The 26345-nt window shown below is 36.3% G+C and overlaps 1 long non-coding RNA gene across 1 annotated transcript in view; it reads right to left on the bottom strand.

Annotated features, from left to right (window-relative positions):
• Positions 1–1499: 1499 nt before the first annotated feature.
• Positions 1500–26345, bottom strand: part of LOC123379306 — a 56964-nt gene continuing 32118 nt past the window's right edge. Inside the window, exons 2-3 of the long non-coding RNA XR_006583609.1 lie at positions 3697–3850; positions 1500–1870 (exon numbers count right to left, since the gene is read on the bottom strand). This is a non-coding gene — a long non-coding RNA (uncharacterized LOC123379306). The remainder of the gene's footprint in view (positions 1871–3696; positions 3851–26345) is intronic.

Here is a 26345-nt window from a genome sequence, read left to right on the forward strand (position 1 = left end):
AAAAAAAATTTTTTTTAATTGTAAATCTTCAGCTTGTTTACTATAAGAAGAGATTACTGATGCTACAATCCTTGTAGTATTTTAAAGGTAGGATCAAGCAACTTAATAGCTATAAATTACATAGTATGGTGTCTATGACATAACTTTAATTGAATGCTGAAGATCTATTGTTATTTAATAGTAGTTTCTTGGGGCACCTGGGTGGACTTCAGTGCCAGACTTCAGCTCAGGTCATGATCTCATGGTTCATGGGTTTGAGCTCCACATTGGGCTCTGTGCTGAGCTCAAAGCCTGGAGTCTGCTTCAGATTCTGTGTCTCCTTCTCTCTCTGCCCCTCCCATGCTCATGCTCTGTCTCTCTCTCAAAAATAAATGAACATTGGGGTAGCTGGGTGGCTCAGTTAGTTAAGCGTCCAACTTCAGCTCAGGTCATGATCTCATAGTTCCTCAGTTCGAGCCCCACGTCGGGCTCTGTGCTCACAGCTCAGCCTGGAGCCTGCCTCACATTCCATGTTTCCCTCTCTCTCTGCCCCATCCCCACACATACTCTGTCTCTCTCTGTCTTAAAAGAAATAAAACATTTTTAAAAAAATAAATAAATATTTAAAAAATTTTAAATAGTAGTTTCTTAAATGATAACAATCAGGCGATGGGACCATGTTTTTCCTGCTTCTGGAGAAGAAAACTAGAAAAATGATGTGAGTGAGAAGGAATAGGGATTAGAAAAGAATAAGGTAAAATCAATTATATTTATTAATTTTAATCCACCTTATCTAGGAATAGATCATATCAAACTTTGGGAGGAAACTATGTATTATGAAGTACATATCAAACATTAGAAATATTCTTTTACTCCATGAAACATATTTTCCAAAATATTTACCTGGCACTTAACCTATATGCTTTTGAGAGCTAGTTACTTTATTTCTTCATTTAAGTTGTGATGTACACAACCATCTCTCCCTAGGTGACACTGTGAAACATGAAGAAGCCTGGTTTCTAGTTTTACAACAGGTTTGTACTCCTGTTAGAATTTCTGGGCATTCCATTCAATAAAACCCAGTTGAAATGTGTCCTCTTCCATAAAGCCTTACTGAAGTCCTTCAGGCAAAGGCAGCTTTTCCCTTGGGCTTCCAAAGACATTTGTAACTACTCCTGTTACACTGCATTCTAAACATTTATTTACATACTTCTTTTCTCCACTAGATGGCAATCACAACAGTACAAAGTTAATTTTTTTTTAAGTTTATTTATTTATTTATTTTTGAGAGAGAGAGAGAGAGAGAGAGAGAGCGCGCGCGCGCGCGCGCGCGCGCGGGCGCGAGCACCAGCAGGGGAGGGGAAGGGAGGGAGGGAGAGAGAGAGAGAGAGAGAGAGAGAGAGAGAGTCCTAAGTAGGCTCTGCACTGTCAGCACGGCTTGAAGTCACCAACGGTAAGATCACAACCTGAGATGAAACCAAGAGTCAGATGCTTAACCTACTGAGTCAACCAGGCACCTCTGAAATTTTTCTTTTTATTTCATCTTTTTCAGAGAGGGCATACATAAATATTAACTAAGTAAGTAATGAAAGGAACAAAGTTGATCCTCTACTGTGGAATGGAACACAAAGACATATGTAAGATATTGACATCTATATCTAAATGTCAATGTAGATACAGATGTACACACATGGTATTTAGAGAGAAACACAATCACTTTCTTGCTTGACCTCTGTGGTTACTTCCAATGGTACGATGAAGAAGGCTGAGACTCCTGACAATTCCCTCTGCTCCCACAGTGGCTTCCCAGCAGCAACTTCTGGCAATTTTTCTTGGCAGTGGCTCCCAGCACAGGCTCCCAACAGCTGCTCCCATCTGCAAGGGCTCTTCTCTGAAATGGGTCCCGCTAGCAGTGAGTTCCATTACCAAACTCCGGGGCAGCAACAACTCATCCTACCTTGAAGGACACTTGCCTGTTCCCTGCTCTCCTAGCACCATTTCTAGGGACAGCACGCAGCATGATCCACACAGAGCCCTTGGGGCAGTTACAGAGTAGAACTTCTCTTTTCAAGAAATACGTTCAAAGGTATGAAGATAAAAATCCTAAGTTATAAAATATATTTGCTATATTCTCTGGAATTTTCTATGGTCTACTCAAGGCTTTCTGAGGTTTGGGATTCCCCTCTAGAGTTGTAACTGCTTGTGGACATTCCACCAACCCTCAGTGACTGGCAGAACACAAGCCTACTGGACACGTTTTTGTCTTACCTTATCTGAGAGCACACATCTCCCCTTTCTTCTGGTGAAAGCATTCTGATGTGCTTTGAGGGATGCTTCCCTCACCTAGTGTCAGTGCGTGTGGCTGAGCTGAAAAATAGATGACACCTACCAACCCTTTTGTTCAAGGGATTATGCTATGTTCTATGTTGCACAGATTCTATATTGTTTTCAAGCAATAGAATTCCAGGAATTTTATCTATATAATTTATTTAATCTATGCATTAAAAAGATAAACTTTCTGATGGCCTTGTTAAAGATAAAAGATTATATAATCTCTAGCTGCTCATGGCAGTGTGTGGAGATGGCCTGCTTATGAGGATATGTGTGTGTGTGTGTGTGTGTGTGTGTGTGTGTGTGTGGGAGAGAGAGAGAGAGAGAGAGAGAGAGAGAGAGAAGGCCCTGAAAATAATATTTGAATGCCAGGACTTAACCTGCCTGACCAGCCCTACCCATGGGCTTCTCTGTTACGTGACTTAATAAATTATTTTATTTTCATTTTTATTCTTATTAGCTGCATAAACTAGTTTGAATTAGCTTTCTGAAACTTGTAAACAAAATGGCTCAACTAAGTGATCAGGAAACTAATAGAATCATGGAAGCAATAAATCCCACTTGCCCATCTTTCTCTAAGTAGCAGCCATACAACCAGTCACCAGAATTCCTAGGACAGTTTTATTTCAAGTATTTCCTCCTATTTGCCCTATCAATATAGTTTTAATTTTCATATTTTATACTTTATTACTTATTTTCTAGAAATAAACAGTATTATGCCCATTGGGCTGAAGGACACCAATGAGAACCAAATTGCCCCATAGTTACTTTGGAACTTGCACTATTCTTTTACAAATCCGAAAGCACAAAAGGGGCTAATGACAGCTACTCTTCCACACAGAATTGTTGCAAAAATTAAATAGCATTTGTAAAAATAGGAAGATATATATATAGAGAGAGATAGATAGATATAGATATAGATATAGATATAGATATAGATATCAAAGAGTAGTATGTCAGTTCATGTAGTATATCAAATAACAAGTGTATAAAAATGTGTGGTTTCAATATTGTCATTCCTATGAAAACTTTGCAATGATTGTGAGGTGCTTATGGATGGCCACATCTTCCCCAGCGCAGCCTAAGTCCTAGAAATAGCATTGGTGCCCTTGGTGGCATTTAGCACAGTTTTTGTTGCATGTGAAAATGCCCTTGGTTGGCTGCTTGATCTGGATATGGTCCTCAGGAACGTTCTAGTTGAGAACACTTCACTAAAATCAAGTGGTTCTAATAAGTAGGGGGTAAATGGAAAATGCTCATCCAGATAATTTAATCCTCCCAAAAAGTATAAGAAAATTTCCAGAGAAATGAGGTATGTTGTAGGAATAATAGTTAATTGCTTTGTATTTGTTTCATTCTACGTGTGCAGATGTACTTAACACTTACGTGATCTAGTTGGAATGCCATGATAAAATCCTTATTTTATCCTTGTCCTGGGGAGTAATTTCCTTACTCATGGATGAGTTGGGGTGCCAGGAAACTAGCTTCAGTCTTTCCTGGGAAGTCTTCCTAGATCCAGTCAGCACTGTTTGAAGAAAGGCTATGAGAAGAAAACCAAGAACTTAGTGCCCACCCATTTCATTCTCTCACTTTTCACATGAATAAATCAAGCCACAGAGAGCTTTCACTGACACATGGATATTCACTTGCTGCTATACCCATTGCCATATTCTCCATTACTCTGTCACAAATTCTTCTGCACTGGGCATAACTGGGGCATACATAGAAGAGCTTTTTGTTTTAATAACCATATATTTAAATTACTGTATATTTAAAAATTATAACAATCAAACTTGAGATTTCATAAGTATTAGTACTAAGGACAAGGATAAGTTAAAAATAGTAGAGACAGTTGGTTTAAGTTGGATTAGTGAAAATTAAAATGACATGTGAGAGGTAGGTGGCTGTGGCCAAAAATTATGAATGTGATGAGACTGGCAAAAATCTGAAAAACCATTCTTTTCATGACATGTGGTATGACAATATATATATATATGCATACATACTATATAATAGGAAAAGTTCTTACAAAGATGTAAAATTGAAATAATTTTGTTTCATTTTGAACAACTGATTCTATTGAAAGTAATAAAAGTTCAGGAAAATATAAAACAAAATAAGCATCAAGTAAACGGTTTTCTATTTAAAAATTTTTCTAATATGGAAGTTCAATTTTCCAGGAATTCTGTTTTCTTCAAAATTGTTAGTTCTCTTTTTTCTAACAAGTCTTGGCAAAAATAAACAAGTTATTTGGGTAACTGAGACAAATTAAACTTATTCATTAGTGATGGTTTTTTCAACTACTGAATTACTCATTTGATTAAAATTATTAAAGGATCCCCACCTGCTTGGCACTATTCTAGGCACTGGGAACACAACAGTGAGTAAAAAGTAAAAATATGTACTGTTCTGGAGTTTACATCAAAGTGAATGAGGAAGGCAATAAAGAATGGTTATATAATATGTTAAAAAGTGTTAAGTACTATCATAAAATGTATAATGGGGCAAAGTGATAGAGATTGACCAGAAGAGACTTCTGTGTTAAAAAAAAATAAAAAGTCCTCTCTGAAGAGACATATGAACACGGTCCAAATGAAGTAAAAGAGTGAGCCTTATGAATATTTGGGAAAGAACAATCTGGGCTGAAGGAAAAGCATTTGCCAATCACTTCATAAACCCAACATATCTTCCCTATCCCTTAAGTAGTATACATTTTAGGCTGTGCCTGTGATTCTCACCAACATGCAACAAAAGAAATTTCCAATCAGGGTGTGATATTTAAGGCACGCATGACAACGATATATTTAAAAGTCCTTTTGTATGCATTGTTATATTTGGTATGCACACCCACCTTGTGGTATGGAAAAGCACTTTTTATCATCTCTACTTTATAGGATAAAATTTTTAGAGAAGTTAAGTGATATCTCTAAAAACATTCAGGTAACATCCAACAAATCCTAGCCTCAGATCTAGGTCTGGTGTAGGAAGTCTATTCCATTAAGCGGGGAAAGAGGGAGGGAGGGAGGGAGGGAAAAAAGGGAGAAAAGGAGGGAAGAAGAAAAAAGTTTACTTTGATTTCTTAAAGTTAGAAATACTTCTTTTAGAAACACTTTAAAAACATGTAAAAGAAAAAGAAAAAATCGTATCTACACTTTGATACACATTCAATTATTTTATACATTCATTCAAATAATATCTGAGTTCCCATATGTGCCAGGTACCGTGGCGGGTGTTAGGGATACAGCAGTGAACAATTAAGACAAAAATCTTTGTCTTAATGGACCTTATATGAGGCCCTTTTCACAGAGTAAGAGGGTCAATAAACAAGATAAATAACTGAAATATAACCATGTTAGATAGTGATGTGATCTGAATATACAATAGAATGGGTATATACCATGAAATGATACTTCACATTTAAAACAATGTTTTACAAATAAAAGTACTGGAAACATGTGCCCTAAGAGAAACTCACTTCCCCTCTACTTTTAAGTCCGAGTGAAAAAGCTAATATGGACTATAGGTATTTTGATCCAAAAGAGGACACTAACAAGAATAAACTTATATAAATGCTTTAAAATCTTGAGTTGGAAGAAAAATGATGTAAGGAAAATCCTGATATAGTCCAAACATTCTAGAATAAAGATTTCTAATCTACTTCAGCAAAATGTAGAAATTGGGGGTGAGGTCGGAGAGAGAAGAAAGACACTTGGTGGACTGAGGTGGGGGTGGGAAGGAAGGGGTGTAGGGGAGAGTAAAAATACTTTACAGATCTCTCATCCTATTTGTGTTCAAAAGAAATGGGGGATAGTTTATGTTGTGGGAGAATGCATTTGTATTTTATTTTCAAACACTATTAAAGATATGGGTGTGGTTACAAGAGTGAGGAGGGGGAAGGTAGATATTAACAGAACAGAGGAGTAAGGTAGGACTTTCACTAAACATGAGGAATAAATGAAAAGAATAATAATTTGATCCAACTAGCAAAGAAAAAAAAGTAGAACTAGAAACAGAGAAGACTAATGCAAAGTAAATTTAATCTGGGGCGCCTGGGTGGCTCAGTCAGTTGAGCGTCCAACTTCAGGTCATGATCTCATAGTTTGTGGGTTGGAGCCCCATGGCTGGCTCTGTGTGCACAGCTCAGAGCCTGAAATGAAGACTGCTTCGAATACTGTGTCTCCCTCTTTCTGCCCCTCCCTTGTTCATGTTTTGTCTCTTTCTGTCTGTCAAAAAAATAAATAAAATAAAATAAAATGTTAAAAAATTTTTTTAAGTAAATTTAATCTATTAGATGAACTCTATTAGATGGAATGAATAAGCATGACTCCTTATACTGACAGGAAACAGACCATTTTCTCCAAACTGGAGAAAAAAGATAGTAAAAAATGGCTGTTAAAATAAAATCTACATACTTTTTATTAACACACATACACACGTGTACACACACACACACACACACACACACCCCTAAAATATAGTGGCAAAGATGGTTTAGAAATTAAGGAGATAGACCAAGAAACACCAGTTAAATCTAAGCAAAACAAAAAAATTCAAAATTAAAATATCGATATTGAAAAATCACTATTTAAAATTCACTATTAAAAGAAGTAAACAAAATAAAAATAAACATCATATAATTATAAAAGACACAATTTATAAAGATACAGCAATTACAACCTCTATGGCTCAAAAACATTGCATATGATTATATAAAATGTTTTAGAAAGAGATGTTAAAAATGAAATTTTAGGGGCGCCTGGGTGGCGCAGTCGGTTAAGCGTCCGACGTCAGCCAGGTCACGATCTTGCCGTCCGTGAGTTCGAGCCCCGCGTCAGGCTCTGGGCTGATGGCTCAGAGCCTGGAGCCTGTTTCCGATTCTGTGTCTCCCTCTCTCTCTGCCCCTCTGCCATTCATGCTCTCTCTCTCTGTCCCAAAAATAAATAAACGTTGAAAAAAAAATTTTTAAAAAAAATAAATAAATAAAAATAAAAATGAAATTTTAGAGAAAGACTTTGAACTATACATGTAGTGTATTGGACAGATGTATAAATCCCTTCACTCCTGGTTTAAAAAAAAAAAAGCTAGGGGAACAGCATAAGTGAATCAAAAACCTTGACTCAGTAGATCCATATAATTTCATGTAATACATACATATGCACTTATGATTTAAGGGACATTATTTATTTATAATCCATTGAACATTTTCATAAGTTACACATGTACTTTGCCAAAAAGAAACTTTAACATATTTTTAAAAATCACATTCTCTGGAGGTGCCTGGGTGGCTCAGTCAGTTAAGTGTCTGACTCTTGATTTCAGCTCAGGTCATGATCTCATGGTTCATGAGTTTGAGCCCCACATAGGGCCCCATGCTGACAGTGTGGAGCATGCTTGGGATTCTCTCTCTCTCTCTCTCTGTCTCTCTCTCTTGCTCTCGCTCTCACTCTCACTCGTGCTTTCTCTCTTTCTCAGCCCCTCCCCCGCTCTCTCACTCTCTCAAAATAAATACACTTAGAAAAAATCATTCTCTGACTATAATCTAAAAATTAGAAATTAATAATAAAAACAATATTTTGAATTTAGAAACACATTCCCAGATAGCTCTTAAATTTAAGAGGAAATTAAAAAGAAAAATCAGGGTGCCTCGGTAGCTCAGTTGGTTAAGCATCTGACTCTTGATTTTGGCTCAGGTCATAATCTCATGGTTCATGGGATCAAGCCCAGCACTGGGCTCCAAGCTGACAGAGCAGGGCCTGCTCAGGATACTCTCTCTCCCTCTCTCTCCCTCTCTCTCTTCCCTTCCCCTGCTTGTGCTTTCTCTCTTTCTCAAAATAAACATTTCTAAAAAAAGAAAGAAAAAGAGAAAAATCAAACTGTATGGAAAGCAATAAAAATTTCATAATAGAATCTTTGGACACAAAGAAAGTTGTGCCAAAGAAAGAGTTTACAACATGCCTTTAAATGTTTTTATTAAGAAATAACAGTAAAATTGAGAGATATATTAAAATAAAAAATAATTAGAAACTAGGAATAAAAAGAGAAAAAAGCTGAAATTTATTAAATAGAAAAATAAAAAATAGAAAAGGGAACAAATAAATCCTGCCTTGAACCTTCATGTAAGTAAGAAAGAGAGAGAGCGAGAGAGGGAAGGAGAGAAGGTGTGAAGGAATAGAAGAGATGGAGCAAGCAAAAAAAAATAAGCAATGTTGGGGATCAGAAGATATAACTATGGATACAAGAAAGATGATAATTGTAAGAGAATACTACATGCAGCTCTATTGAAACAAATTTGAAAACCTAAGAAGTAATATATATTTTACAGGTAAAATAAAAATTATTAAAATTTACCCCAGTTGGGGAAAACATGAATAGATCAATTTTCATAGAAAAAACTAGAAAGGTGATTAAAGACCTATCATAGAAATAAGAACCTGGTGGACAGAACAAGTAGCAGACAAACCAAAAACCTACTGCCCCCCCCCCAAAAAAAGGAAAAAAAACCTCGGAATAAAGTTTCTTGGGGTAATACTTGTTCAGAAGACCCATCTCATTTCCTGAAGTAGATGTAGTGCCCAGAACTAGACACATGATCAGAAAAGATCAGACAGAACCCTAGGCTTGCACCTCTGACAGACATATAGGTTCTGGACTCTGCTCAACATGTTGATAAAAGCTAAGGCTGTTTTATGCAGTGCATCTTAGTGACGAGGAAGTGATCAAACTTCGTGCCAAGCTGCAAAAAACTAAGAGAGTGGTATTTATGCTCATCCTCTTGGCTCTAGTAATTTAAGGAAATCTCTGTCAGGTCACTGACTGACAACTGAGAAAATAGACAGAATTCAGTGTTGATACTTGACAATGAATACAATCTCGGCAAAAATAGTTTGGAAACACCGTCAAACAGTCGGATGACTGAAGCCATCAATGGTTATCAACAGAGAACCCTGGAGAAGAGAAAAATTTGATTTCCTGAATTACTACATGATGATATTCAACATTTATTTTCAACAAAATAAAAATGACAATAAAAATCATAAGGCATACAAAGAAATAATGAAGTATGGCCCATTCAAAGGAAAACAAAAAGTTGACAGAATCTGGCCCTAAAGAAGTCTAAACATTATACCTACTGGATAAATACCTAAGGCAACCGTGTTAAATATACTCAAAATGCTAAAGAAGACTATGGACAAAGAAGTAAAGGAAATCTGAAAAGTGATGTATGTGCAAAATGAGAACATCAATAAAGAGATAAAAATATTATAAAAGGAATAAAAAAGAAACACTGGAAGTAAAAATTACAATAACCAGCGGTGCCTGGGTGGCTCAGTCGATTAAGCATCCGAGTTTGGTTCAAGTCATGACCTCACGGTTCATGAGTTTAAGCCCTTCATCAAGCTTTCTGTTGTCAGAACAGAGCCTGCTTAGGATCCTCTGCCTCCCTCTGTCTCTTCCTGTCATGCGCGCGCTCTCTCTCTCTCTCTCTCTCTCTTTCTCTCAAAAATAAATAGACATTAAAAAATTACAATAACTGAAAAAAATTACAATGACTGAAATAAAAAATTCCCTAGAAGTATTCAATGGCAGGCATGAGCAGGTAAAAAATCTGTGAACTTGAAGATAAACAATTGAAATTCCCCGGTCTTAGATCCAGAAAGAACAAAGAATGAGGAAAAGTAAACAGTCTGAGGGATTGTCTGGACACTATTAGCAGATCAATGTATTACTGTATGGGAGTCCTTTAGAAAGAAAAGTGAGGAAACACTGTTTGAAAAAGTAATGGCTGAAAACTTTGCAAGTTTGATAAAAGATATGAATCTACACATACCAAAAAATCTCAACAAACTCCAGGCAGAATAATGTAGAGATCAACACTCAGACACATTAAAATCAAGTGAAAAACAAAGAAAAGCTGAAAATACCAAAAATAGCAAGAGAAAGTGACTGCTCATGTATATGGTATTCTCAATGAGATTATTAGCAAACCTCTCATAAGAAACCATGAAGGCTAAAAGGCAGTGGGATGAAATATTTAAAGTCTTAAAGAAAAAAAAATATGAAGGAAAAATTGCAAGTCTGGCAACACCATCCTTTAGAAATGCACAAATTAAGACATCCCCGGAAACAAAAGTTAAGAGAGTTTTTTGCCTATAGCCCTGACCTACAAGAAATGCTAAAGAAAATCCTTCAGTCTAAAATGAAAGAACACTAGACAATACCTCAAAGCCATATGAGGGCATAAAGAACATTGGTAAAGGTAAACTACATAGATAAATTTAAAAGCCAGTGCCAATACATTCTTTAGTTGTAACACTTGTTTTATTTTCTACATGATTTAAAAGACAAATGCAGGGGCGCCTGGGTGGCGCAGTCGGTTAAGCGTCCGACTTCAGCCAGGTCATGATCTTGCGGTCTGTGAGTTCGAGCCCCGCGTCAGGCTCTGGGCTGATGGCTCAGAGCTTGGAGTCTGTTTCCGATTCTGTGTCTCCCTCTCTCTCTGCCCCTCCCCCGTTCATGCTCTGTCTCTCTCTGTCCCAAAAATAAATAAACGTTGAAAAAAAAATTTTTTTAAATAAAAGACAAATGCATAAAATAGTCATTCTGAAACTATGTTAATGGGAACACAATGTATAAATATAATTTGTTAACAATTTAAAGGGGGTGGGAGAAGGAGTTGTCTTATTTCCTGAAAACTAGAGCTTACAATTTATCCTTATCTTGAATCTCTTCCCATTGCCTTTTGCCACAACATTTACTATTCTGCCTTTAAGCAGAACCTCTCCAAGTTCTGTTTTATATGAAGTTAGTCCCTTTGGGAAGAGATTAGGAGTTAACTTCTTATAACCTGCTTCTCCACCCAGAGAAATTTCTGAGCCAGAAATCTGGAAGTGGGTGTCAAAGGGGTGAGGTGGGAAGGGAAGAGGGACAAAAATAAGCTTCTTTCTGAGTGATACACTCACTCTAAGAGCTAAGTGCTTGGTGTTGGTGGAGAAAGTAGCCTGATGTCATTTTGGCTTGCCTCTCCTGGTATGGAACCAACATTGCATGAGCTGAAGTAGGGATATTCAGAGCCCCAACATTCTCAAGATGCTGTGTCTTTGGTAGAGCCAACATTCCACGAGTGGAGACTGGATGGAAGACAGGAGTTCCCATCTCTCAAATGTACTCTCCAGGAACTTAGCCTTAGCAACAGGCTGTTTTCAAAAGACATGTAATTATTTAAATAAAATATAAGATTATTTTAAGGGATTTATATATGAAAGGTAAAAGAAACAAAAACAGCACATAGGATGGAGAAGTCTAATGCAATTTTTCTATCATAAAGTTCTTTAGTACCATAATATTAGTATCTAAATAGACTGTTATAAGTCATACTTAATATTGCAATCAATAGACCAATTATTTTTAAAAATTTATACAAAGAAGTATAACTAACTTGTCACTAGAGGGTAAATAGTAGAAAAGGAACAGAAAGCAGAGAGAAACAATAGAAAAAAATAGCAAAATGGTGAACACAAACATAACAATATGTATATTACATATAAATATAATTATACTTTACATTTATAAATATTAGCGTATTTTATAAATAAAAAGCCGTTGACACTAACAAAAAGGCAAAGATTGATGGTCTCCATATAAAAATATCAACAACCAACTCTATGTCTTCTATAATGTATAAACTTTAAATATAATGATATAGAAGTGAAAAGCAAAATGATAAAAAAGACATACCATGTAAATTAGCATAGTCAGCTGACCTGGCTATATCAGTATCAGATGAAGAAAATTTCAAAACAAGGAGAATTACCAGAGATAAAAATAAATATTCTATAATGACAAATGGGTCAATTTCTGAGGACGGCATAAAAATCCTAAATAAATAAGCTCCAAAACTAAAAATAGAAGGAAGTTTTTTCAATATGATAATTGATTTTTTATAAAGGTTCAAAAACAATTCAGTGGAGGAAGATAGTCTTTTTAATAAATGGTGCTGGAACAATTAACTGGACATCTGTAGTCAAAAATATGAACCTTGACTTAAATGTAATATATAAACACTAACTCCCAATAGATCATGGATTTAAATGTAAAACATAAAACTATGAAACTTCTAGATGAAAACATAAAATGTCTTTGGGATTGAGGACAAAGATTCTTAGACATGATATTACATGTGTGATACATAAAAGAAAATAACCAATAAGTTGAACCTCCTCAAAATAAAAAGCTTTTGCACTATGAATGACTATTAACAGAATGAAAAGACAAACTACAGATTCAGGAAGAAATATTTGCAAACTATGTACCTAATATATATTTTTATACACGTAGACTATGTAGAGAACTCTCAAAACTCAACAGCAAAAAACAAACAAACAAAACAAAATAACCTATTATAAAATGGACAAAATATATGAACGGATATGTCATCAAAGGTATAATATGGATGGCAAGTAGGCACATGAAAAATTACCAATATCTTAGCCAAAACCATAGACAAGGGGAACATTTCAGTAGTTGCTAGAGAGCTGGGATTGGATTGGGAGGAAGGTGGGTGAGAACACAAAGAGGTAGCATGAGGAAGTTCTTTTGTGGTAATGGAACAGTCCTATCTCTAGATTGTTGTGGTTACATGCATATACATGTGGAAGAAAATTTCACAGAACTATATACATAAATGCACACAATGATTGCAGTTATAGAAAATGGTAAAAACTGGTCAGGTCTGAAGTCTAGTTAACAGAAAGATACAAATATCACCTTCCTAGTTTTGATACTGTACCACACCTATAGAAGAGATCACTGTTTGGGAAAGCTAGGGGATGGGTGCACAAGACTCTATACTATTTATACAACTTATATTGAGCCTTAATTATTTCAAAGCAAAAAATTTTGAAACATACACCAATCTCCATATGTAAAAGAACACAAACCCATTTTCTGTAGTGAAAGAGAACCACAATAAAGGGGGGGATATGATGAACCTACAGAATATTTAAAGTATAAAGAAATAGAGTATAAGTAGATGGGTGAATCTAATGCAAGAAGTGGTATTTGAGTTCAATTTCTGATTCTGTTAAACTTAGAAATTGCTGAAGAGTGATCTCAAGGAAGAATTAACACATTACCTTCTTGCCTTCTAGCTTTGCAAGAGTATGCTAAGTGCTTCAGACAGGTCTCCCTAATGTATAAAGCTCTTATGAAGTATTTTCAGTTTCTGATATTCATCGTGTACACAAGAAGAGCAAAAAATGGCATACTGTCTGAAGGCTGCAAGGGATCACTCACCCCCAAACAAGCCTGGATCTAACCAGTGAGATTTTTTTTATAATTCTGGAAATGCTGAGTAATACAGCTTTGAATATACGTGCACATTTCTGACTTAGCCAGTCAACCAAAGTAAAAATGCAGTTCCCAGGAAAAACTGACTATTCTGGTTTTTAAGTGTCCCTTAAATGATATCACTTTGCCGCTTAAGCCAACAGAAATTGAATTGTTGCTATTCATCTCTGATACTTCTCAATCCAGTCCTGTTCACTCTGCATGCTTTCACCGTCTTCTGCCCTTTAATACTTCCTTAAATGGAACTGTCCCTTTACTTTCTCAATCTATACACATTTTCTTTACTTTTTCTTATTATTTTTTAAGGTGCTTTGTTTCACTGTTTTTTTTTTACACTCAAGACTAATACAAAAGAGAGTTATTTATCAAGTATTTCATATAAGACTCTAGCTGTTGAGATATCTTGCAGTTGTACTCTAAGGGAAGTGAGACAAAGATATGAAACAAAGCTAAAGTATAACAGAGGGAAAACACAGTTTGACAAAGCTCATGGAATCTTTAGCTATTTTATAAGATACTATAATGTTCATTGATCCATAGGACCTAAGCTGTGGATCTATCCCTATAGCTTAAAGAGAAACATCTGTTTAAAACATTCAATAATTTTAGTAACTTTATATAGTTGTACAAACATCTCTATAGCATCTTTTAACAGGGCTTGGCATACATTTCAAAAAACTACCAGTCAGAATTACCAGTATTTCTGAAACCTGAATATTGGCCCTAAAAGTTTGGCTTGAGTCCTCCTTGTATTCACGGTAATAGATCAAGTAGATACCAAAATTAGACTAATAACCATTACTAACTTGTGGAAAGAGTGCGTCAAAACAATGTGTCAAAATAAATTCAAAATATTGCCAGGTGACTCTATTCAATAGATGAGGGAAGATAACAGAATTATAAACTAGCTTGTTTAAGAAAATAAAAAGGGAAAAGAGAAGTTTTGCATTAGGTAGCCACTTTTTAAGCTAAAATTCTCTCCTAATTCAATTAGACCATTCTAACCACATATATTCCATAATGTAAATAAAATTATATTCTTAGATCAAAGTAGATATAGATGTATGAATGAAAATAGATCAAGTTGAGGAAACTGTACGTATTTAATAAGTGCATGGAGTTAGCATCATTTGTTCTTTTTTTTGTTTTTTTTTATATATGAAATTTATTGACAAATTGGTTTCCATACAACACCCAGTGCTCATCCCAAAAGGTGCCCTCCTCAGTACCCATCACCCACCCTCGCATCATTTGTTTTAATATCCTACTTATTTAGTAGCTTTCAGAGAGAGCATTTTAGTTAATCCCTAATAAAATGAGCAGGATGATATTGATTTTTACCTCTAAATATTTCTATTTCTCTTTGCCTCTCCATCCCCTTGTTTATCATTGTCTGATAAATCCTCTCAGTGTCTAGCATGGTGCTGAAAACAGCATATTGCAATATATTCTTGTTAATTGAACTAAAGCATCAGTGACATACACAGAAAATGGGTTATACTAAAAGCCCCAAAGTGAAAATGGGAGTAAGCCATGATAAGTCCAACAAGGAAGTGCCCCTGGTGAAAGTGAAAAGGGTAAAAGTATGGAAAGAGTGAGAACATGTAAAAACTGAGTAAACCAGGGTGAAGCAAGGTCCTTGAAACTCAGGTTTAGGAAGTGTGTATTTCTTCTTGAATTATTCACAGCCCATGAAAGGTCAAGAAAGCATTATCAAGTAAAAACATGTTTCTTTTTAATTAAGAGTATTGCAGCTCCTTGTATAAATGTGTATGATTCACTTGGCACACCTAGAAATTTATTGTTTCATCTTCCTGTCCACTTTCACTTTTCCTGATACAGATGAAACATGACGAAAAACAGGAATGAGACCATGATATCAGAATTCCTTCCTTGGCAAGGCCGTGCAGGACCAAGTCTGAAGGGCACATAGGGAGCCTATTGCTGTATTCCAGGCTCTTGGCTCATGTGAATGCTCAAAAATCTCGTAGATGTTTGGAGCCTGAGCGGCAGTCCTGCTCTGGAATTGCAGAAAATGCCAAGGAGACAGCTTTGTAGGATAGCCCTCCCCATGGTTTAGGAATGCCTGTTGCTTCTTTTTTTTTAATAGCGAATTTTTTTGTCATCCAAAATGCAAAATAATACAAGTGATGATACAAGAAACAATACTAGTGACAGCTCATGTGTTTGTGTTTTCCATAGTGCACAGCCCTTCCTCACTTCTGAATCTCCTTGCCATCCTCTATCTCCCAGGCCTACTTTCTCACAAGTTTGCAGTTGTACAACCATCTTGGTCAATTTCAATATGCATGTTGACAATATATTATATAGACTGGGTTCAGTATATTCAAGTATATATTCAAGTATAAGGGACTTGTCTCTATTCCACACTCTGCTCCCTTTATTTCTGCCTGGATTTTGCCATTATCTAGAACTGTCCCATACCTGAAATCTTCTTTTAGAAAAAATTTTCCCTTTAGTAATAATTGATCATTTCAGAGATTTTGAAAAAAAAAAACACGCACAATCCTATCATCTAGAACCATGTCAGAGTTTATTAGTGCCTATTCCACCTTTTAAATTAGGGAATCCAGCAGTGGTAATGGGTTGAATTCTTGTTGGCTCCTCCACCTCCTTCTAGGGATTTAAGTATGGCTTTATCTGGTCCTGCTAACTCAGTTCCACTCTCTACTCATTTTTCACCTTCCAAAATTCTTGACAACTCTTTTTCTGCTGTATCTCCTTCTTTTAATCCTTGTAGGGTTGTATCTTCTTGTTTCTTTTATCAGTTTTTGGGAGGGAGCAGAGATAAACAAGTGTATTCAGTCTGCCATGTTAAACTTCCCAGTTACCATCAGTTCTCAGCACTGGCCCACTCAGCTTTGCTTCCTACCTTCCTAATCACCCTTTACCATCTCCTTCACCCCCTTCACTCTATTTTTCCCACTGCATGTGCCAGTATCCAGACATACCCACCCTTTGATGTTACACTTGGGGAATCAAGATCCTTAAAAAACAATATGGAACCTGCCACTGTTCTTGTGACCTGTCACCTGTGGTCTTAACTATACATTAAAGTCATTCAACATGGGCATCTGGGTGGTTCAGTTGTTTAATTATCCAACTCTTGGTTTCAACTCAGGTCATGATCTCACAGCTTGTGGTTCGAGGCCCACATCAGGCTCTGCGCTGGTAGCATGGCGCCTGCTTGGGGTTCTCTCTCCCTCTCTCTCTGTCCCTTCACCACTCAAACTCTCTCAAAATAAATAAATAAACATTTTTAAAAAAAGAGCCATTCAACAATCTTCTGAGGTTTTCTTCTGTTTCTTTTTGCAATCCCTCAGCCACAGTTCTAAGCCTTCACTATGCTTTTCAGATCATGAAGTACAGGTCTCTGGAAGTTTATTGCCTGAGTTTGCATCCTGGTTCTAGAATTTACTAACTCAGTGACCTTGAGCATCCTGCCTAACTTCTCTCTGTCTAAAATCACTCGTCTATAGGATAGCGATGATAATAGTTATTAATATGGTTACAGGGACTACTTGAATCATAGGAATATTATACTGATTAAATGTGTTAATGAATCTAAAGCTTCTAGAAGAGTTTCTTATATATAAAAAGTGTTATGACCCCTTTCCTTAAATAAGGAAACTAGTTCCCTTCTACTCAGAGAAAATCAAAGCTACTCATTGTTAACTCCATTACTTTACCACATACTCTTCACAAATGTTTATACCTGTGTATGTATTTCTTTCCTTCTTCCCTATTTCAGAGGAAAATGTGCACTATTACAAAAGAAAGTACACGTGATATGTATAAGGTAATGTCTGTATAGGAAACTTGTAGTACCTAAGGCATCCTAACACCCTAAGAAGGCTTTCAGGAAGAAGTGACACAGCTGGGTTTTGAAGAATGGATATGAGCCAGATGACAGCCTGGAGAAAGCGCTTTAGGCAAAAAGAATCTCATGTACAAGCATGTTAGGATATACATAGTATGCCACTTTGAGAACTATAACCATTTTTAATGGAGCAAAGAATCCCTATGTGTGAATGGTGAATACATGTGGGGGGGTTCTCTTCTTTTTATACAGCACTTCTGAGCATTTTATTAGCTGATTTACATTCTTTTTCATTTAGTTTTTAAGTCTATATCTTCTCCTCAAGTTGTATATCTCATGTGGTTTGGAATGACGTCATAGACTTCCTTTGACTGCTCATGATATATACCACATTGCCAAATGTGTTGTAAGCCTCAGTAAATAATTATGAAATAATTAATTTTTTGAAACTCAAAGATATTTGCATTACTTCACTCAATAATTTTTTTAGTAATCAAGAAAGAGTTAATTTAAATAGTCATGCTTTTAAATTGACAGTAAACATGTAAACATGAGAGACATTAACATAAATTGGAGCTTCACATTATACCTATAGTTAATAGAAATAGAACAATGAGTGCATGTAGAGAACATAATGATTTTATATGCTCTCATGCTAAGGTGATAGTACATATGAAGATGCAACAAAGTAATATATTCTTCAAGATGAAACTTCTTTTATTAAATGTATGCATGCTTACAAAATTTTGATGCATTCAAAAAGCAATGTTGATCAATGGTAATGCTTATATTAAACTGAGTTTGCACAATTATAAGGGGAAAAACTCCCCTAGATTAGCTTTTACTTCTGCCCTTCAAGTGCAGAAACTGGAATGTATGTCTTCTGTATCAGGAGCTTCCCCCTCTGTACTTCTCCTTTCCACTCCATATTGGAGTCATTATCCTTTTCACTTTAAAGCCTCTATAAAGCCCTTCAACCTCTTGTGTCACATCATGCTGTTGAAAGATGGAACCTAGCTAATGCAATTTGGATATGCTTTTCTTAATGCCTCCACCTTTTTGATACTTCTACTGCCTTTTTTTCAGTTGCCCAGAGTCCTTTTTCTGAAAATTCCCTTCATTTTATGGACAAACAGGAAATGATGATAATATGAGCCATTTATATATGATGAGTTTTGACGAGCTACATATTAATATTAAAACATTTGAGTCAAATGTTCCTTCAGTCATGATTTACATGTCAATTGCTTTTTTCTTCTGATGGCGAAATGTAGGTTTTTATTTCTGTCTAAGGAATTTAGGTTTTCTGCCAGCAAGTGAAGAAATGTGTAAGTTGTGTTCTTCAGGGATATTCTGAAGTCATTGTGAAGTTTGTAGCTTACACAGACAAAAGCTCTAGTAAAATAAAATTCTGTAAATAGCCTGGTCATTTGGTGTTGTCTCCTCTGGACACTCAAATCTTGACTCTAATGATCAGGAATAGTACATTCACTTCAGGTACTTAGGAGCACTTATCTACTTTAGACTTTGTGGAAATGGAAATGGAAATGTCAGATATAATTGAACCACTTTTTGAAAAACCCTGACACAAGCATAAAAATGCATTGGGTTGTGGCCTGCCTTTTTTGAATTAGTCTTCTACCAGATTCTATGAGTCTCCTTTGGAGACACCTACTATACTTTACCTGTGGATATATTACTTGCTTCTGTGTGTCAGTTTAATTCTTCTAAAGATAATAAAATTTGTTACACATTTATCCTGTACAAATCACAAGGGCCACTCTACATCTTTGATAGTTCACTACCCGACTCCTTTGATCTGTCCAATGTTTCCCTGACCCATCTTACAATGTATATTTTTCGAATTATTAACTCTGAGCTTCTCCCCAGGATTTCTCTTCTTAGGTTCCTTAGCTTGTCTATGTTCTTTATTTTTCATGATCTCTTTCTCCATTTGGATTCATGATGCTACATAGTGGGGAGCTCTTCCCACAAAGGGGCACCTGTACTCCTCCCTTTACCCCTCCCGCTCCACCACAGGCTGCCCAGACCAGGTCAGCACATCCCACCTGACCAGATTCCTCCCCTATGCTGTTGTCTATCACAGATGCTCAGCACATCTTGCTTATATCTCCAGCCTGGCCTTGAGCCCTTGAAGGCTCCAGGCCCATTGTCTGTGCTAGTGACAGCAACTCAGAACACACTCAACCTGTTCCCGAAGCATCTGAACACCCTCCACCTCATTGGAACCTCACAACATCCCTGTGAAGAGGAGAGGAGGGGGTTTTGTGCCTATTTTGCAGATGAGAAAGGGAAGCCTAAGAGAGGAAGGTGGCTTCTCAACACTGTATGAGACAAGGGCGTGGAGGCTGAACTCACCTCAAGGTTTGGCTAAATCCCTTGTATTTACTGAGAACGACTACATTTTTGAAATCATAAATTCAGGCATCCTTCTCTCGTGCCACTAATTCCTATTCCTCCAGCTTTTTTACTTTATTATTTCTCCATAGAATATGGGTGATTACATGCTACAGTAGTTAATGGCATAGTCTCTGAAGCTAGATTTCCTGGGTTTAAATCCCATCCCTATCACTTAAATATATATAACTTCGTGCAAATTGATTAGTATTTGGAGCCCTTAATTCCTTCATCTACATATAGAAGGAAAAGCATCTAATTCACAAAGAATTGGAGAGCTCTGATAGGTAGAGTAATAATGTTTATTGAATACATATTATATGCCAGACACTATTTTACATGTTTTAATATGAATTAATTTAATTTTCAAAGCAATCCTATGAGTTAGATGTTATGTACTATCTTTTTCACTATCTACAAACTGCTTCATCCATTTTTCTCATTTCAGCATAGTTTCTATCAGGATGAAAATTTTTCCTCTACTACCTTAGGTTGAAATGAATGGGTGCCTGCAAATTAACTAACAAGAGACAGATTAACAGGGGAAAAGATAAAGTTTATTCATATGCAAATAGAAGAGCACAAAAGAAGTGGTTTTCTGAACACCTAGAAGTAGGGGTTTGTTTAACAACTTTATAGAGGGAAACAAACAAATGGACTTTTAGGAAAGAAAACTGGGCTTTGTGGGAAACAAACGCAAAGTATGACACTTTGTGATAATGTTTCTTTATGCAGCCTCTCATCTTGGTGCTAATGATTAGTTTCCTCTCTAGGGGATTATGGCAACTGTGTGTTTTGAGAGGCGTATTTTGCCAGCCAAAGAAATTTAGATGATATTTGTTCAGAATTGTTTAGTTTAAAATAATCTTTGTGCCAGTCCAGAGAACTGAGAATCTATACATTTCCAGGGCATTTAAATTTTTTGCTAACAATCTCAAATACCATATAATATCATTCTGTTGCATGGTGAGGGTAGTATGACAGCTCTGGATCAAGCTAAGAATCTACTTTGTCCATTCTTACATCTAAGGGAGTGAATTTTGTAGAATTGTTGTAAGATGTGTTAGTCTGTTCAGGCCGCCATAAAAAAATATTGTAGACTGGGTATCTTAAACACATTTATTTTCTCACAGTTCAGGAAGCTGGAGTCCTAGATCAAGGTCTGGCAGGACTGATTTCTGATGAGAGCTCTCTTCCTAGCTTGCAGACAGCCACTTTCTCATGTATTCTCATATGGTGAAGTGAGAGTGATCTCTGATGTCCCTTCCTCTTTTATAAGAACATCATTTCAATGTAATCACCTTTTTAATGGCTCTTATCTCTCATAAGGCTTCAACATATGAATTTGGGGGGAAACCCAGATATTCAGACCATAACACATGACCATACAGACAGGTAAAACTATAAATTCATGTGATAGACTTTGCCCACACCTTCAAAATAAGCCACAATCCTTTAATTTTTTATTATTCAATTTTTTCCTCCCATTCTTCACAGTACTATTTAAAATCTTTACCCTCCTCAATCTTTGGTCTTATCATCTCCACAGGTCCTGGGCCAAAGACCTCTCTTATTTAACTTATAAAATAGAAATATAACAATTTCTGTTATGTAACCTGCAAAAATCTTTTCATGCTCATTTAAAAGATTTCAAATGGAAAAATTATTTAATCTTGCTTAAACCTAATTCCTCTACTTGTTTTCTGGATGTCATCCTTTTCCATCTACTCAGGGATCACTTCTCACTCCTACAATTCACTGTTTCCTTCTACAGGCACCTTCCAACCAGGATTTAAATACACTATGCATTACCCATCTCAAAAGTATAAAACAGAAAACTTCCCTAGTTTCCATGTCTTCCTCCAGCTACCAGCCTATCTCTCTCCATCCATTCACCGCTTCAGAAACAAATTTCCTACAGTTTTGTGTGTACTTATTCTTTCCTCCTAAAATTTGTTTCAAAACCCATAACAGTCTGGCTTCAATCTCCACAATTCCACAAAAATGCTATGACCAGAAAAAGCAACTTGACAGCATATTCAGGATGCTTTTCGAGATTGACCTTTGCTACATTTGATCCTGTTAACTTCATATTCCTTCCTGGAAGACTTTCTTCTCTTGCATCTGAAGATGCAATTCTCTTCTGGTTTCTAGCTGCCATTCTGGTATCTTGCATTCACTTGTTTTTGTGAAGTCTTCTTCTGACTTTCTGCAAAATGTTGGTGTTCCTAAGGATTCTATACTAGGCCCTCTTTTCTTCTTCCTCTAGACACTTATATTTAATAATCTCATCCACTCCTATGACTTCAATTCTACCATGTTGACTTTTTTTTAATTTCAAGTTTTTGTTTAAATTCTATTTAGTTAACATATATGGTAAAATTCATGACAGATGTAGAATTTAGTGATTCATCACTTACACACATAACATCCAGTGCTCATCACAACAGTGCCCTCCTTAATACCTACCACCCATTTAGCCCATCTCCCTGCCTACCTCCCTCCATCGACACCTCACTTTTTTCTCTTGGTTAAGACTCTCCTATTGTTTTCTTCCCTGTCTCTTTTTTTCCCCTTTTCCCTTCCCCTATGTTCATCTCTTTTGTTTCTTAAATTCCACATATGAATGAAATCTTATGGTAGTTATCTTTCTCTGACTGACTTATTTCATTTAGCGTTTTATACTCTAACTCCATCCACATTGTTGCACATGGCAAGATTTCATTCTTTTTTGATGGCTGAGAAATATTCCATTATATATATATATATATATATATATATATATATGTGTGTGTGTGTGTGTGTGTGTGTGTGTGCGTGCACACACACACGTATGTATACCACATCTTCTTTATCTATTCATTAGTCAGTAAACATTTGTGCTCTTTCCATAGTTTGGCTATTGTTGATAATGCTGCTATAAACATCAGGGTGCATGTGTCCCTTTCAGTCAGTATTTTTGTATCCTTTGGTAAATACCTAGTAGTGCAATTGCTGGTTTATAGGGGAGTTCTATTTTTAACTTTCTGATGAATCTCCATACTGTTTTCCAGAGTGGCTGCATCAGTTTGCATTCCTATCAACAGTGTAAGAAGGCTTCCCTTTCTGTACATCCTTGCCAACATCTTTTGTTTCCTATGTTGTTAATTTTACCCATTCTGACAGGTGTGAGGTGGTATCTCATGGTGGTTTTGATTTGTATTTCCCTGATGATGAGTGATGTTGAGCATCTTTTCCTGTGTCTGTTAGCCATCTGGATGTCTTCTTTGGGAAAAAATGTTTGTTCATGTCTTCCACCCATTTCTTAACTGGGTTATTTATTTTTGGGGTGTTGAGTTTGACTCAACAAAGCAGGAAAAAATATCCAATGAAAAAAAGTGTCTTCAACAAATGGTGTTGGAAAAACTGGACAGCAACAGGCAGAAGAAGGAAACTGGACCACTTTCTTACCCCATAGACAAAAACAAATTCAAAATAAATGAAAGGCCTAAATGTGAGACTGGAAACCATCAAAATCCTAGAGGAGAACACAGGCAGCAACCTCTTTGAGGCTGCAACTTCTTACTACACATGTCTCCTGAGGCAAGTGAAAAAAAAAAAACAAAAACGAACTATTGGTATTTGATCAAGATAAAAAGCTTCTGCACAGCAAAGGAAACAATCAACAAAACTAAAAGACAACCTAAGGAATGGGAGAAGATATTTGTAAAAGATGTATCTGATAAAGGGTTAGAATCCCAAATCTATATAGACTGATGGATCTAAATTGCTTTATCTCCCTCCATTTATCTTTCCTGAGCTTCACTCAGGAGTAAGCAGGTTCATTCAATGGCCCACTAAATATTTCTGGACTTCCTACAAGCACACATAATAGTCAACATAGAAAAAATAAGATTCATGTCATTTTATGCAAAACTCCTCCTCCCCTAGGAGGACATAAATTCAGTCATTTATTCATGTTAGAAACCAAGAAATTACCCTCATGCATCCAAAAATGACATACTCAGACACTCCTATCCATAATCTGTTCACTGCTATCTTTCTCACTTCCCTTTTAGATGATCACCATTAGACTAGTTGCCAAAGTATAAATACTGATGTCCTCCCTGCTCAATAATAACATAATTCTTGTATTGCCAAGCAATTGTCTAAACACTTACTGCATATTAACTCATTTAACTCTCGTAACAACTGCACCAGGCACGTGTCGTTGTCAGTTCCACTTTACAGTGCTAGAGGGAGGGCTGGAACTAGGGGTTGGGCTCTATAGACAGTCTGAAAAGGATAGAATACCCAAAATATAAGATGAGAAATCACAAAATTCAAACATTAACTAAATAAAGTAAAATTAAATAAAGATAATACATACATTTCTCATTCTTTGTTGCAACCAGATTGCAGATTTAGATGGCTAACTAAAGAAAACAACTTCATACTAGAAGGGATTCCATTTAGACAAGGATGTTTTATATTGCTCCCTTGATGGTTTCAAGAAGAGGAGACAAAATTAAGCAAAAAAAGTTCTTTCTTCCCTGATGATAAGCAGACATACTATATCGTTTGAAGCTTATCTCAGAATCTGATATTAGACTTGCTCTGGTCAAGAAAATTACTCAAGTCACATCTGTGTTTCTTTATTCATTAAGGGAGTTTTAAAAGATGGGCAAAATACAGAAAGATGGAACAAGTAAGAGATCTGACTATTAGGTGAAAAAATGAATCTTGATTTTATTCCGATGAGGACCCAACATCAAACATGTTTTCAAACATTTTTTGCAAAACACCAAAAACTATAAGATCAATGATAGAGGAAGTTGTATCATAGCACAAAAATACAGACTGAAACACTCGGCTGACTCCAGCTTTGGTATCATTACCCGTCCTTGCCCCTCACTATCCCAAACCACAGTAAAAAGAACAAAGAAAATATCAACTCTGAACCTGGATTTAGCTAGTTTTTTAATACTTACACTAAGAAGAATATCTATCTACCTATTTTTAAAATATATATATGATTTTATAATGATTTATGTATATAATTTTAAATGATTGAGACTGTAAATTTTTTTTTAACATAAAACTTTATCTGCTCTCCAGGTATTATTTTAATTATGGTCCATGGCATTTTAAAATGTCTTTTTTTTTTAATGTTTATTTATTTGGTTTTGAGAGAGAGATAGAGAGCGAGCAGGGGAGGGACAGAGAGAGAGAGAGACAGAATCCCAAGCAGGCTCCATGCCATCAGCACAGAGCCCAATGTGGGGCTTGAACCATGAACCATGAGATCATGACCTGAGCCAAAATGAAGAGTTGGATGCCTAACCAACTGAGCCACCCAGGCACCCCATGTCTTTTGAATTTACATAGAATTGAGTTCAATTTATCCTTCAGTTTATTGTAAACTATCATTATCATTCCATACAAGGTTTTCTCTTTATTATTATTTATTACTTTCAATTCCACCTCTCATGCCAGCCACACCTCTCTTTAGGCATCCACCTAATGGGTTTGATATTCGGTTTTCAATATGCATGTATCTTTGGATATAGTATTTGTAATTACAGTGTTTATTTTACATAGGAGGTACTGTGCTATAAACTTATTCTCTCTCTCTCTTTTTTTTTTTCACTCAGACTTTGCTTGGAGGATCTATGGTGCTATGTATGTGTCAAGTTCATTTTTTTTTTCTATATGGTATGTGCCTACCACATATTGTCTCAGACTTTGAGTCTGGAGTTCTCTCTTGTCCAGCAAGAGAGTAGATAAGGAATTAAATATGAGAGAGGCTGATGTCCAGGAGGAGACAAGAGCCCCAAGTAAAGGTCCTTGCTCCGTATTTATTAGGATCAGAAGGCTTACAAATGTGATGATGTGCAGAAAGAGACAATGAAACAGTGAGCACTAACTCACATGTGTGAAAGAAAGGGGGTTTCGAAGATGTGCAGTGTTAAGGGTTTGGGTCAATATAAAACAAAATCCCAGTGCTGAGCAGATGGCTGTTTAAGGCAGGCACTAGGCACCATGTCTATCTATCTCAACTTGCCTATGGGGTAAGACATATAGAGCATGCTACCTCAGGGTCAACAAGACATCTTTCTTTTGCCAGTTAGCTCCAGGCAATTTCACCCTGCTGCAGTGGCCTATCGCCCTGTTTACCTGTTTACCTATTCTGTACTCTTCCATCCTGTGGAAGTGGCTTCCTACTTTTGTTCTGTGCTGGGAGTGCTTTTGCCCTGTTTACCTATTCTGGATGCTTTCGTCCTAAGCCTTGTTAACCCATCAGTGCAAGCTCAGGGAAATTCCTAAACTTATTCCCCACAATATTACTAACCATTTCCCTAAAAATGGACATAACCTATGTTTCTTTCAATTCTCTACTATCATGGGGTATAGAAGTGCCATGATGATAAGACTTGTTATGATTAGAAGA

Source organism: Felis catus, chromosome A1 (assembly GCF_018350175.1).
Source record: "Felis catus isolate Fca126 chromosome A1, F.catus_Fca126_mat1.0, whole genome shotgun sequence".
Classification (NCBI taxonomy): domain Eukaryota; kingdom Metazoa; phylum Chordata; class Mammalia; order Carnivora; family Felidae; genus Felis; species Felis catus.